The sequence below is a fragment of the Peromyscus maniculatus genome, chromosome 8, assembly GCF_049852395.1.
Source record: "Peromyscus maniculatus bairdii isolate BWxNUB_F1_BW_parent chromosome 8, HU_Pman_BW_mat_3.1, whole genome shotgun sequence".
NCBI classification, from domain to species: Eukaryota; Metazoa; Chordata; class Mammalia; order Rodentia; family Cricetidae; genus Peromyscus; species Peromyscus maniculatus.
The window spans coordinates 46,379,297-46,391,541 of record NC_134859.1 but is presented as its reverse complement, the minus strand read 5'-3'; the positions used below and the strand labels follow the sequence as shown (position 1 = coordinate 46,391,541).

The 12,245-nt window shown below is 45.4% G+C and overlaps 1 protein-coding gene across 2 annotated transcripts in view; it reads right to left on the bottom strand.

The window, feature by feature from the left end:
• The window catches only part of Specc1 (sperm antigen with calponin homology and coiled-coil domains 1), a 278,263-nt gene extending 267,615 nt beyond the window's left edge, over nucleotides 1-10,648 (bottom strand). For both annotated transcript variants that reach the window (XM_006973560.4, XM_076542533.1), the window contains exon 1: nucleotides 10,544-10,648. The gene's annotated coding sequence lies outside the window, so the exon portion shown is untranslated. The remainder of the gene's footprint in view (nucleotides 1-10,543) is intronic.
• Nucleotides 10,649-12,245: the final 1,597 nt, after the last annotated feature.

Genomic DNA, 12,245 nt, shown 5'->3' with positions numbered 1-12,245 from the left:
GGCTCAGCAGTTAAGAACACTGGTTGCAGCCGGGCGGTGGTGGCACACGCCTTTAATCCCAGCACTCAGGAGGCAGAGCCAGGCGGATCTCTGTGAGTTAGAGGCCAGCCTGGGCTACCAAGTGAGTTCCAGGAAAGGTGCAAAGCTACACAGAGAAACCCTGTCTCGGATAAAAAAATAAATAAATAAATAAAAAAAAAAAAAAAAAAAAAAACACTGGTTGCTCTCCCAAAGAATCAGGGTTCAATTCACAACATCTAAATGGCAGCTCACAACCACCTGTAATTCTAGGGGAATTCAACACTTTCTTCTGGCCTCTGTGGGTACCAGGCATGCACATGGTACACAGACATACATGCAGGCAAAAATACTTATACACATAAAATAAAAACTGTTTCAAAACTAAAAATAGAACTCCCATACAACCCAACTATACCTTCTGGCATATATCCTAAGAACTCTCTATCCTACCACAGAGACACTTGCATATCCTTGCTATTCTATTCACACCAGCTGGGAAATGGACCCAGCCTAGGTGTCCACCAGCTGAGGAGCAGATGATGAAAATGTGGTACACATACACAATGCAGTTTTACTCTCTGTAAAGGAAAGTGAAATTATAAAATATGCAGGTAAATGGATGGAACTAAAGAATACACTAAGTGAGATAATTCAGGCCCAGAAAGACAAACACTGTGTGTTCTCTTTTAATATATTAGTTGGGAATGAGTGGTGTGAGAATGAATGCCAGGAAAGTATAAAGGGGCCCTGGAGAGGGGGGAAGACGAGGTGACGAGGGTAGGGGGACAAATATGGCATGAAAGTCGAAGAGAGATAAGGACACAGCAGGGTTTAAACCAGGATGGGGGTGCAGGGTGGGGGAGGTTTTATCAAACTTATATATAAGATACCACAAGGAAATTTGTTACACTGCATGCAAATTAAAAAATAAAGAAATAAAGGCAAAGTTGACCCTTGCCTGGCATCTGGGAATGTAAAGTTCTCACCATCCTATCTGGTAAGAGCATAAGAATTTTTGTTTCAGGGGCTTTTGGTTTTTTGAGACAGGTCTATTTAGCCCAGGCTGGCCTGGAACTCACTATGTAGACCAGTTGGTCTCAAACTCACAGAGATCCACCTGCTTTTGCCTCCCAGTGATTAAAGGTGCATTCTACCACACCAATGGCAAGATTTTGTAACCACTAGTTTATGTGGTTTCTTCTGGGCTGGAATATGTTGTGTGATGGACAGGACCAATCCCCAGAAAAACCCTCCCTTAAAACTAAGCATAGTGAGCTTCCCTAACAGATATCATTTCACAGCTTCCTGCTGGGGAGTTAAGTACATCTTACATGACCAATGGAGAGAAGACTCTTCTCCAGACATAGTTCCTCCTTTTAATGTTTCTTTGTGATCTCCTACTAAACTAAAGTATAGCCATACTGAGTCTTTGTGAGCCATGGTGAGTCACCAAATCTGCAGATGACCTTGGCTCACAGAAGAAATAAATTCAAAATAAAAGATTGGACCAAGATAGTGGACTAAGGATATTCTTCTGCCTTTGAAGTGGCTTCACATTACCTGGAATAACAGAAGTATTATTTTTAAAACACTCAATCAATAATAAACCTAGAAAACAGGAAACAGTGCCAGTGGCCAACTTAAATGCCTAAGGAATTCCGGCAATGTCAAGAGTACTCAGAACCAGACCATCTAGGCAAACCACCAAACCACACCATGAGCTTGGGAGGAGGCTGTCGGGCAGTGGAAAACAATAGCGCCATCCAGGCTCCAAATATGTAGACAAAGACAAGGATAGAATCCAGCCACCCAGTCACCAGGAAACAGCAGCTGGGATCTCTAAGAGTGTTAGAACTGAACCCCACAGCTTGAGTCACCCACAGTCCACCAAACATCCCAAGGACAATCCCACTCAACAACGGAGGAAAAAGTCAGCGATTCTGAGATGAGGCTACAGCCAATGGGACAGGCAGGAAACAAGAATTATCAAATTCGAGATAAGGTGCTCTCGCTTGAATTCTACCCCAGACATCATGGGTCTGTGTTCTCCACTCGGGTCCAAAACAGAATCTGACAGTGACGTCTGTACCAAGGCGCAAGGAACAAGATTCCACTCGAGTCCAGCTGGCAGCAGCCAAAATCCACAAAGGAAAATGGAGTCAGTGTGAAAAAAAGGTAAAGAGGACAATGCCCAGACTGGCCAGCTCACAAGGAGGGCAATGCCCAGACCGGCCAGCTCATAGGGAGGGCAATGCCCAGACCGGCCAGCTCACAGGAAGGGCAATGCCCAGACTGGCCAGCTCACAGGGAGGGCAATGCCCAGACTGGCCAGCTCACAGGGAGGGCAATGCCCAGACTGGCCAGCTCACAGGGGTTAGTAGAATCACTATCTGAACATCTAAGAATGTTCTCTTTGTCATCATAAAACCAGATGACCACAAGAGCCCTGCTCTAGATACCTATATAATTTTAGGGGAAGCCAAGAAAATATCTCAGCAAAAGCATGTTTAGCAGCTGCTGAGAAATCCAAAGTTCAAGGAAAAGCTGTTTCAAACATACAAGAAAATGAGCAGAATGAAGAGAAAGAAGCTGATGATCCTGGGTGGGGCATACGTGTGTGCACGCGCGCGCGCGCGCGCGCTAAGATAATAGAACTGGTCAAGTCACAAATGTGTGGTGAGCAAAAGAGCCCTGAAAAGCAAAAGTAATAACATGTAAACACTACTGTTAACAATATAACCATCTGAAAAACAGGACCCTTTTATACTGTTTCAAAGAGTTTAGTTTAAAATCTAAACTGTTTCAATCATTAATAAATTTATGGCTTCTCATCAGATGGGGTAAGAAATTTCAAAGATGAGGACATAAATACTAAGAATCACCACATTTTGCTTTGGGGGTTGCCTGGGGTTTATTTACCATACCAGGGATGGAATTCAGGGTTTCTCACATGCTAGACAGTACTCTACCACTGAGCTACATCCCCACACATGACGTTGGTTTTTCTGTTCTGGTTTTGTTTTGTCTAGTTGTGTGTCTACATGTGTTTGAGGACTTTTATTGTTTTGGATTTTTGTTGCTTTTTTTTTTTTTTAATTTGGGGGACAGAAAATCTATGTGGCTCATACTGGCCTTGAATTCCTGGGTGCAAGCGATCTCCCTCCCTCAGCCTCACCACCATACCCAACACTGTGAGAGCAATGGCTGCCTTCAGACCCATCATCTGACCACTCAGTGAGTGTATCAAGGGTCCAACAGACAGAGGACTCCTCACTGTCCCAGGAGGTTCAGTTCAGCTCGGTGCATACTGCTGAATATGGTCTGCTTGATCTGCCATCTTCTAGCATAGGGGCTGGAGAGATAGCTCAGCAGTTAAAAGCACTAGCTGCTCTTCTAGGGGACTATGGTTCAATCCCAGCCCCAACACAGTGACTTGCAACCATCTGTAGCTCCAGGCCCAGTGGAGCGAACACCTTCTCCCGGCCTCCATGGGCACCAAGTATGCACATGGTGCATGGACATATATGCAGATAAAACATTCATACACATAAAATAAAACAGAAGTAATTTTTTTAAAAATGAGCGCTGGTGATAATATGGCTTATTGGGTAAAGGTACTTGTCACTAAGCCTGACCACCTGAGTTTGATCCCCAGGACATAAATGGTAGAAGGAGAGAACTGACTCCCACAAGTTGTCCTCTGACCTTCACACACACAGTCATACAAATACAATTTTTTTTAAAAGAATGGAAATAAAAAACTTGGTCAGCTCAGGCAGGGCCATCAGAAAAGTGTAAGTATCCGGCACACCCCTGCCAATGAAACTGCCATACCATATAAATTTACTGTCATTCAGTAAATTCTGACACTAGAGAAAGACACAAGCATCTTCACCCATTTTCCTGACAGCATGGACTTGCCACAGTCACTGTTGAACACTGACAGTATCAGGCCGGAAGTACACATAGTGCTATAGAGCTCGGCTAGCATAATAAGAGATGGGGGGAGGGGCAGGAGTGCTAGGCAAAGTCACACCAAGTAATTCTGCTCCCAGATTCATCTGTGCTCAACAGAAATGCATGTATTCATCCAACAAAAAAGCAAGAACTAGAATGTCCATAGCATTGCTGTTTGTAATAGTCCAAAACTACAAACAGCCCATGTCAATCATGGTAGAATGCCTATTGATTTTACGGATGTATACACATGTGTAGCAGACCTTTTTCCTCTAGGCACAATGTGTTCACCTCCCTGCCATATTGGAACAGAGAAGAACATGGCCTGGTAGCCATGGCAACACCTGAGCAAACACAGTACAAGGATAGCCAGGTCGATGGTAACAGCAATGGAGATCCTGAGATTCTGTTTAGATGGAGGAAGGGAAAGTCATGGATCCTCACTGGGAAGTCTAACTATCACTTCTTCCTCTGCAGAGATTTTGAAGTGGAAGATGAGTTGAAAGGGATCCACTATGCAGCATCCATGAGGCCATCATCCCTAAAGAAGTAGAGCTTAGCATGGTCCAACTGCTTTGGAGTCACCTGGACTCCTGTACATAACCCCTCGCTGTAAGTAAACCCAATAAACTCATTGGTTCCCCAAGGTGGACTTCCGGTGGAGCCATGCTTTGGTCTGTCACTGGTGCCCTATGTAGAGTGAATGTATATTTGAGTCTCTCTAGGAAAAGTCAGCGCAACAACACAACAACACTAAGAACAAACAGACCTCATCCCCTCTACAGAACATGGACAAATTCCACAAGAGGTAATGCTGCAGTCAGGCACAGAGGGGCATAGATGCTCTGCTTCCATGAACACAAAACGGAAAAGCAGGCAAAACTCAACCACTGTATTAGAAATCAAAATTTGTGATGAGCTGCCCGAGGAGGCCATGAGAGGAAAAACAAGAGGAGCCCGTCACCTTGGAGCCAGACTAAAACCCCTCAGCAGCTGAGACGCAAGAATCCCAACACAAGACCAATGCCTGTGGTAAAGGCTGCCAAAGGCTGAAGCCTGAATGCACAGGATGCTGAGTATGCCCCCCTCCCCAGCCGCTGCCAGAGGCTCTCAAACAAGATTTCACCTTATTTATGCAAGGACACCTTACCTTCCTGCATCCCGATGGGCTAGACTTTAACCTCATCAACTGTAACCCCGTCAGGTGCTCCTCAGGAACCACGTAGTGAGAGGACAGAAACTGCAAACCCACCAAAATCCTAGCTATGACTTGTAAAAGCAGTGAGCTGGGCTCTCTCCTCCCTGAAGTCACAGCCACGCCTGGGTGTGTCCTGCTTTCCTATTTCTCATACCTAAGCCTATATAAAAATATTTTTAATAAAATATCCAAGGCTAGTCCTGAAATTGTTTTTTTCTTTAGTATCAAAACCATGAATGCTGATTTGGACCTGAGTCTGGGTCTCTAAAACTCAAGAACGGCCGGGCGGTGGTGGCGCACGCTTTTAATCCCAGCACTCGGGAGGCAGAGCCAGGCGGATCTCTGTGAGTTCGAGGCCAGCCTGGGCTACCAAGTGAGTTCCAGGAAAGGCGCAAAGCTACACAGAGAAACCCTGTCTCGAAAAACCAAAAAAAAAAAAAAAAAAAAAACTCAAGAACGCCTCAGGCTGCTGAGGTGCAGTGGGAAGCTCTGCCTCCTTTACCCCCAAACGCTGATGGAGTGAGGAAGGACTCAGGAGCACAGGAAAAGTCGTTTCTTATTTTGAGGGCTGGTTCTGGTTATTGAAATTCATTGAACTACACATTGGTAGTTTGCATACCTTTATGCTTGCATCTCAATGAGCAGTTGCCACAAAAATACACGGGTACTTAACCATATATAGAGTAGAAAAATATATTTAACTTTCAAGTCTTGAGTCAGATAAAAATGACTCAATGAAAACTCAATCCAGCCAGCTGTGGTGGTGCATGTACTTAATCCCAGTACTTAGGGATCTCTGTGAGTTCCACGACATCGTAAGGCACTGCCTCAAGATAAAACAAAAACAAAACAACAAAACTTCAATCAAACAAAAAGTAGGCGAGGAGAAAAAGGGGTGGAGACTAGCAATAAATAAGAATAAACAACAGAAAAAAGTAAGATAGTAGAAGTAAGCCCAAAATATCAATAGTCTCTAAACATTGGCGGGTTACATCAGAGGCCGACCAGATGGTTCAGTGAGTAAAGGCGCTAAACCTGCTGGCCGGAGTTACCGTCCTAGGACACATGTGACAGGGCAGTAACTGCTCTGACTAGGTGTCCTCTGACCTCCACATGAACGTCCACATTCTCACACACACACACACACACACACACACACACACACACACACACACGTAGACACACAAAAGAAATAAATATATAAGATAAAAACAAATATGTACACACTACATATATATGACAAAAGCTGCCTATTGAAAGGCAAAAATATGCATCTGTCAAGATGGCTATATCAAGAGAGAGGGATGAGCATGTGGTTAATGGGAATGTAAAAGGAACAGACTTTATGGAAAACAGTGTGGTGAAGTCCCAAAAACTTAAAAAAAAAAAAAAACCCAACAAATTAGTGTATAAGCTAGTAATGCCAACTTCTATTTGTATTCATTTCCCGAAGGAACTGAAAACAGATCACTGAAGAGAGACCTGTGCACCAATGGTCATTTACAGCAGCTAAAATGTGAAAGCGACAAGTGTCCACTGACGAAAGAAGAGATGAACAGATAAATGCTGTGGGGCACACACAGAGGATGGAATATTACTTAGCCTTGAAAAGGAAGGAAGCAGTGACAGGCACATGGTACAACATGGAGTCTTTGGGAAATCAAGCTAAAATAAAATAATCCTGTCCCTAAAACCCAGGTATCATATGAAAAACCACATGAAGTACCTAAACCCAGTCACAGAGACAGAAAGAGTAACAGTTCCGAGGCTAAGGAAGAGATAATAAGCTTTCAGTTTCCGTTTCCAAGATGGGTGGGCTCTAGAGATTGGTGGGGCCACAACGTTAACACTGGCAGAGCAGGTGCCTAAAAAACAGTACCCACTATGTTAAAGGTCACAAACTACAAAATGCCATCTTTTTGCCTCTCCTTTCTTTTTCAGTAATACGGGAGGCCAGAGATCCCCAAATCTCCCAGCTACAAAAATCTTTCAAAAATGGTAACACACACACACACACACACACACACACACACACACACACACACACACACACGTAGCAGGAATCTTAAAGGTTCTTATTAATAAAATCAAACCCAGAGCCAAGTATTGGGGTAAACACTGGAAGATCAGAGAGACAGAACAAGTCACAGCTAACCTCACCTGGCCAACTTCTCAGCTGATCTTGTTTCCTCAGACTGGAAACTTCTGTGTCTTCATCCCAATGGCTCTCAGCTGAACTGCTGCTCAAAACCTAAAAGCTTAACCAGCCAAATGCTTCTAGTTTCTGGTCCTCACGCCTTATATACCTTTCTGCTTTCTACCACCACTCCCTGGGATTAAAGGCTCCCTTTCTGGGATTAAAGGAGTGAGTCACCATGCTTGGCTGTATCCTTGAACACATGGATTTCTGCCTCTGGAATGCTAGGATTAAAGGCATGTGCTACCACTGCCTAACTTCTATGTTTAATATTGTGGCTGTTCTGTCTCTGACCCCAGATAAGTTTATTAGGGTGTACAATATTTTGGGGAACACAATACCACCACACACACTCGAAATTAGTTTAAATAAAGAAACATGGGGAAACCCAAATCCAAGAATGAAGACAAAATAAAGGTGTTCTCAGATATTATCAACACAGTTTATCATGACTGGATGAGATTTTAAAAGTGTACTTGAAGGAGAAGGAAAACAGGGTGAAGAATGTGGGGAATGACAGACAGGTAGATAGTTAGTGTAAGCCTTGCTAAATGCGATGAACACTGACTTACAAGACCAGAGCAGCAGCATGTCTAACCCAAGGGTTAAGGTGAAAATACAGCTCAGGCCACAGCTGAAACAGGACATCCTGGACATGCTCAGCACAAGAGCCAAATGATGCTTTCAGTCCAAAAGGATCAGAGCTTGAACACAGTAAATTCAAGTAAGTAGAAAGAAGCATAAAGTTTAGTAACAGAAATTAGTAACATAGGAAGATAAAAATCAGCAGCATCAACCAATAAATCCAAAACCCAATGCTTTGAAAGGATCGAGAAAGGAAGCAATCACAAACCTGACCAATAAAAAGGAGGAAAGGTGGGCGTGATCCATGTACATCATACACATTTGTGAAAACGTAGGAAAGCCATTGTTCTGTACAATTAACACATACTAACAAGAAGAACAAGAGAAGCCACAAAGCATTCGTATTAATTAGAAAAAATATCATATTTACATGAGTTTATCTGCTGAAAGTGAATAGGTGCCAGATGCAAACATATATTATCAATAATGCTAATAATTTCCCGAGACAATGAAGGGTATTAAAATGACTGCCGCAATAGGCCAGCTGTGAACCATCAATGCTTATGGGCACGAGAGAAAAGGTAACTGGATGATGGTATCAACTTCCTAAAGCACCCAGTGGCAGCCCAGGAGGCCTGCAGGCAAATTCTGCCAGACTTTAAGGAACAGATCATTCTTCTGTTCCAAAGCACAGAAAATGATAGAAAGTTCCCAGCCGGTTCAGTGTGAACAGCACAAGCATAATAACAGGACAGGAAGAATCGTCCACAGCAATGCCACTTACCAACCCTTAAGGAAAATGTTAGCTTTGGGATCTATCAAACAAACCAAATATTCATGGTGTTTTGTTGTTAAGGGGCGGGGGCGGGTGTCCGGTGTTTCTGTTTGTCTTCAATTTTTTTTGTTTTGTTGTTATTATTATTGGTTTTTGTTTTGGTTTTTCTTTTCTTTTCTTTTTTTTTTTTTTTTTTTTTGAGACAGGGTCTTGCCATGTAGCATAGGCTGGCCTCAAACTCGTCCTCTTGACTCAGCCTGGAGTGCTAGAATTACAGGCATGAGCCACCATACTTAGCTCCAAAAAATTCATTTTAAAGTATTACAGGATTCTAGTGAGAAGATCCAGCAAAATAATAATGTGTTAGCGATGTTTTTAAGGAAGGAAATCTACATGGCCATATCAATACACGCGGTACAAAAGCATGGAGGGGCACCCAATCAGGTATGAACAGAAATACACTTAACATAATAGAGTACACTTTCAGAAAACACGGAGGAAACACTTCCCTAAAACCAAGCAAGGCAAAAAACGTCCCATGGGGCTTCTTAACAAACAATAGTTTTCTACCTGGCACATCGGCAGATCAGCTTAAGAACTAGCATTAAAACTGATGCAGGCTTGAGAGGGGCCGCCCCGTCGCCACATAAAAATGCTCTCTTTGACCAAGTGTGGTGGCTCACTCCCGGAATCCCAGTGCTCAGGAAGTGGAGGGTGGGGGGACGTTCAAGCCCAGACTGGGCCACATAGCAATTCCAGGCCAGCCAGAACTGCCTAGGGATACACTATCTCGAAAACAAAAATAAAATAAGCGCGGTGCGGTGGCTCATGTGAGTCCCAGGCCACTCAGAGATAGTTAGCGAGACCCTGTCTCAAAATAACCAATAAAGAAACTTGATGGCTTTGAGTTAATCACGCAAAGCCATTTCCCTTAGACTAGGGAATTAGGGTGGACAAGCCCCCACCTTCTATCTCCGTCTTAAACGTTGAAAGAACAGTGTTTGAAACTGGATAACCAAATCTTACGACACCAAAAATTGATCAGAAGGGCTCGGTCGTGACTTCACTCAAAAACACTTTATCTCTCGCTTCCAGCCACCGCAGTTACTAATGGATACCCATGTCAACCAGTCCGACATAATTCATCCGATAGAGGGCAAGGAAGAGCACCTTCATGGGATTTTTTTTTTCTCAAAGCGTATACTGCTTATTATATAAACTTGCGTGCTGGCGTATGGAGCTCCCACAAAATCAAACTAAGATATTCAGAGTCAAACTTGTTTAAAAAAAAAAATAAGCACATAAAACTAATTTTGTTCTAAGGGCGTTAAGAAAAAGAGACCGGCACTGTTGCACTCGCGCCAGGCTGCATATTGCTGGGACACGCACTAGCATTCACACAATTCCTCTCACTCCCAGGCGTCCTGGAGACCCGCAGCCCAAGCCCTAGGCGATCACCTGGACCGGACCAGGGCGCAGTGGATGCACACTGAGGGCCACCGGAGTCCGGCCGGCGCGCACGCACCTGTCCCGGGGGCGGGGGCTCCCCAGGGGCACAGCCGCCCGAGCCACCTGGCTCCAGTGCTAGGATGCTGCGCCAAAACCGAAGGGAGGGCCGGCCACCTGCGGTCCCCACCTGCAGCGCGATCCCTGCGCTGCGAGCCGCCTGGGTACCCAGGACCGCAGCGCGTCTTCCCAGGGGGGCACCCCGTGTCCCGGTGCCAGGACTCCTGCACCCGCGTCTTGCCCGCCAGACCTGAGACAAGGCAGCTCAGGAACAGAGGAGCGGGCGGCCCAAACCCAGACTCACCCGCCGTGGTTCACTCGCGCCGGACTCCCGCGCCGCCGCCGCAGCCCGCAGCTGCCGCGGCTTTCTGCGCTCACGGATGCTACCGGGAAGGTCCCAACGATCCCGCCGGCGCCTTCCCGGTGGCCACCTCCAGGGGGCGCCCGCCTGCCAGCGCGAGGCTTCCTGGGAGATGTAGTCCAGGAGCCTCGGTTCTCGATGAGGGTAGTTTCTTTCCTGCAGCATCCCCTGTGTTCTCGTCAGCTCAACCTTCACAGATGGGTCATCGATGATGGAACATCTCTCTGGGAGAGAGAGATCCCCTCTCCGCACTGCAGACCGTTGTTCTTAAAGCGGGGAGTAGGGGAGTGTTTCGGACCAACACCGTCAGCGTCGAATGGGAGCTGGATTAAAGTGCAGGGTCTTTATCTCCCAGACTGTTGGGTTTTGGTTTGGGACAGTTTTTGCGGAGCTGGGTGTGGAAACTAGGGCCTCATACATGCTAGATAAGCGTTCTACCACTGAGCTACTACACTCACAGCACTATTTGGTTTTATTTATTTATTGTGGTTTAAAAAAAAAAACTCTGAAGGTGGGATCCAGCAATTTGCTATTTTACATACAACCCCCTCTTTCCTCCCCTCCCTTCCCCTCCCTCTCCTTCTCTCCTCCCCTCCTCCTCTCCTCCCCCTCCTCCTCTCCTCCCCCTCCTCCCCTCCTCCCCCTCCTCCCCCTCTCCCCTCCCCCTCCTCCCCTCCTCCCCCCTCCTCCCCCTCCCCCCTCCTCCCCCCTCCTCCCCCTCCCCCCTCCTCCCCCCTCCTCCCCCTCCTCCTACCCCCTCCTGCAGATACACTGCAGGGGCCGTTTATATTCCAGCCCAGACCTCCCCCTCACTTGAGCCCTCCTCCCCCCGAGTCCCTAGGATATCTCAGAGACCCTGGAATTGAACAAGGTCAAGACCACATTCAGGATTGTCACTTCCCTCAACCTGTTTCTGCCCTGAGGTGGCATACCTTATGTCCAGGGGCTGAAGAACATCTTCCATAGTTATTAACATAAAAGTCATCTAAGACTGTTAAATATGCATGGGCAGATGACAGGACCATGAGTCATATTTGAGGTAGTGAGAATAAAACCTAGCCAATTCTTTTTAGATGAGGTGGGGAGGCGAGACAGGCCCGGTAATAGAGGTGGAAGACACCGTTCTAGGAGGGTTTTGTGGGTTGAGCTGGTTGGTGTCAGTGTTTTGCTTTGTTTTTATGGTGGGAGCAACTTCAGCATGTTAAAATATTTATGAAAGAATACCATTGATGGACAGTCAGAAAAAAATCTAATACTGCATGACTCCCCAGCAGACTGTGCATATATAAGAAGGAAAAAGTGAAGCCAGGTGTGGTGGCACATGCCTTTAATCCCAGCACTCAGGAGCAGAGGTAGGCAGAGCTCTGAATTCAAGGCCAGCCTGGTCTATCAAGCGAGTTCCAGGACAACCAAGGCTATTACACAGAGAAACCCTGTTGTGGAGTAGAATATTTGTTTAACTATGTAAAGATGTGTTGCTTTGTTTACATTGCAGAATAATTGTTTTTAACTATGTAAAGATGTGTTGCATTTGTTTACATTGCAGAATAATTGTTTTTAACTATGTAAAGATGGGTTACATTTGTTTAATTATGGAAACGTGTGTTGTTTTTGTTTATGCTGCATTTGTTTAACTGTGTAAAGA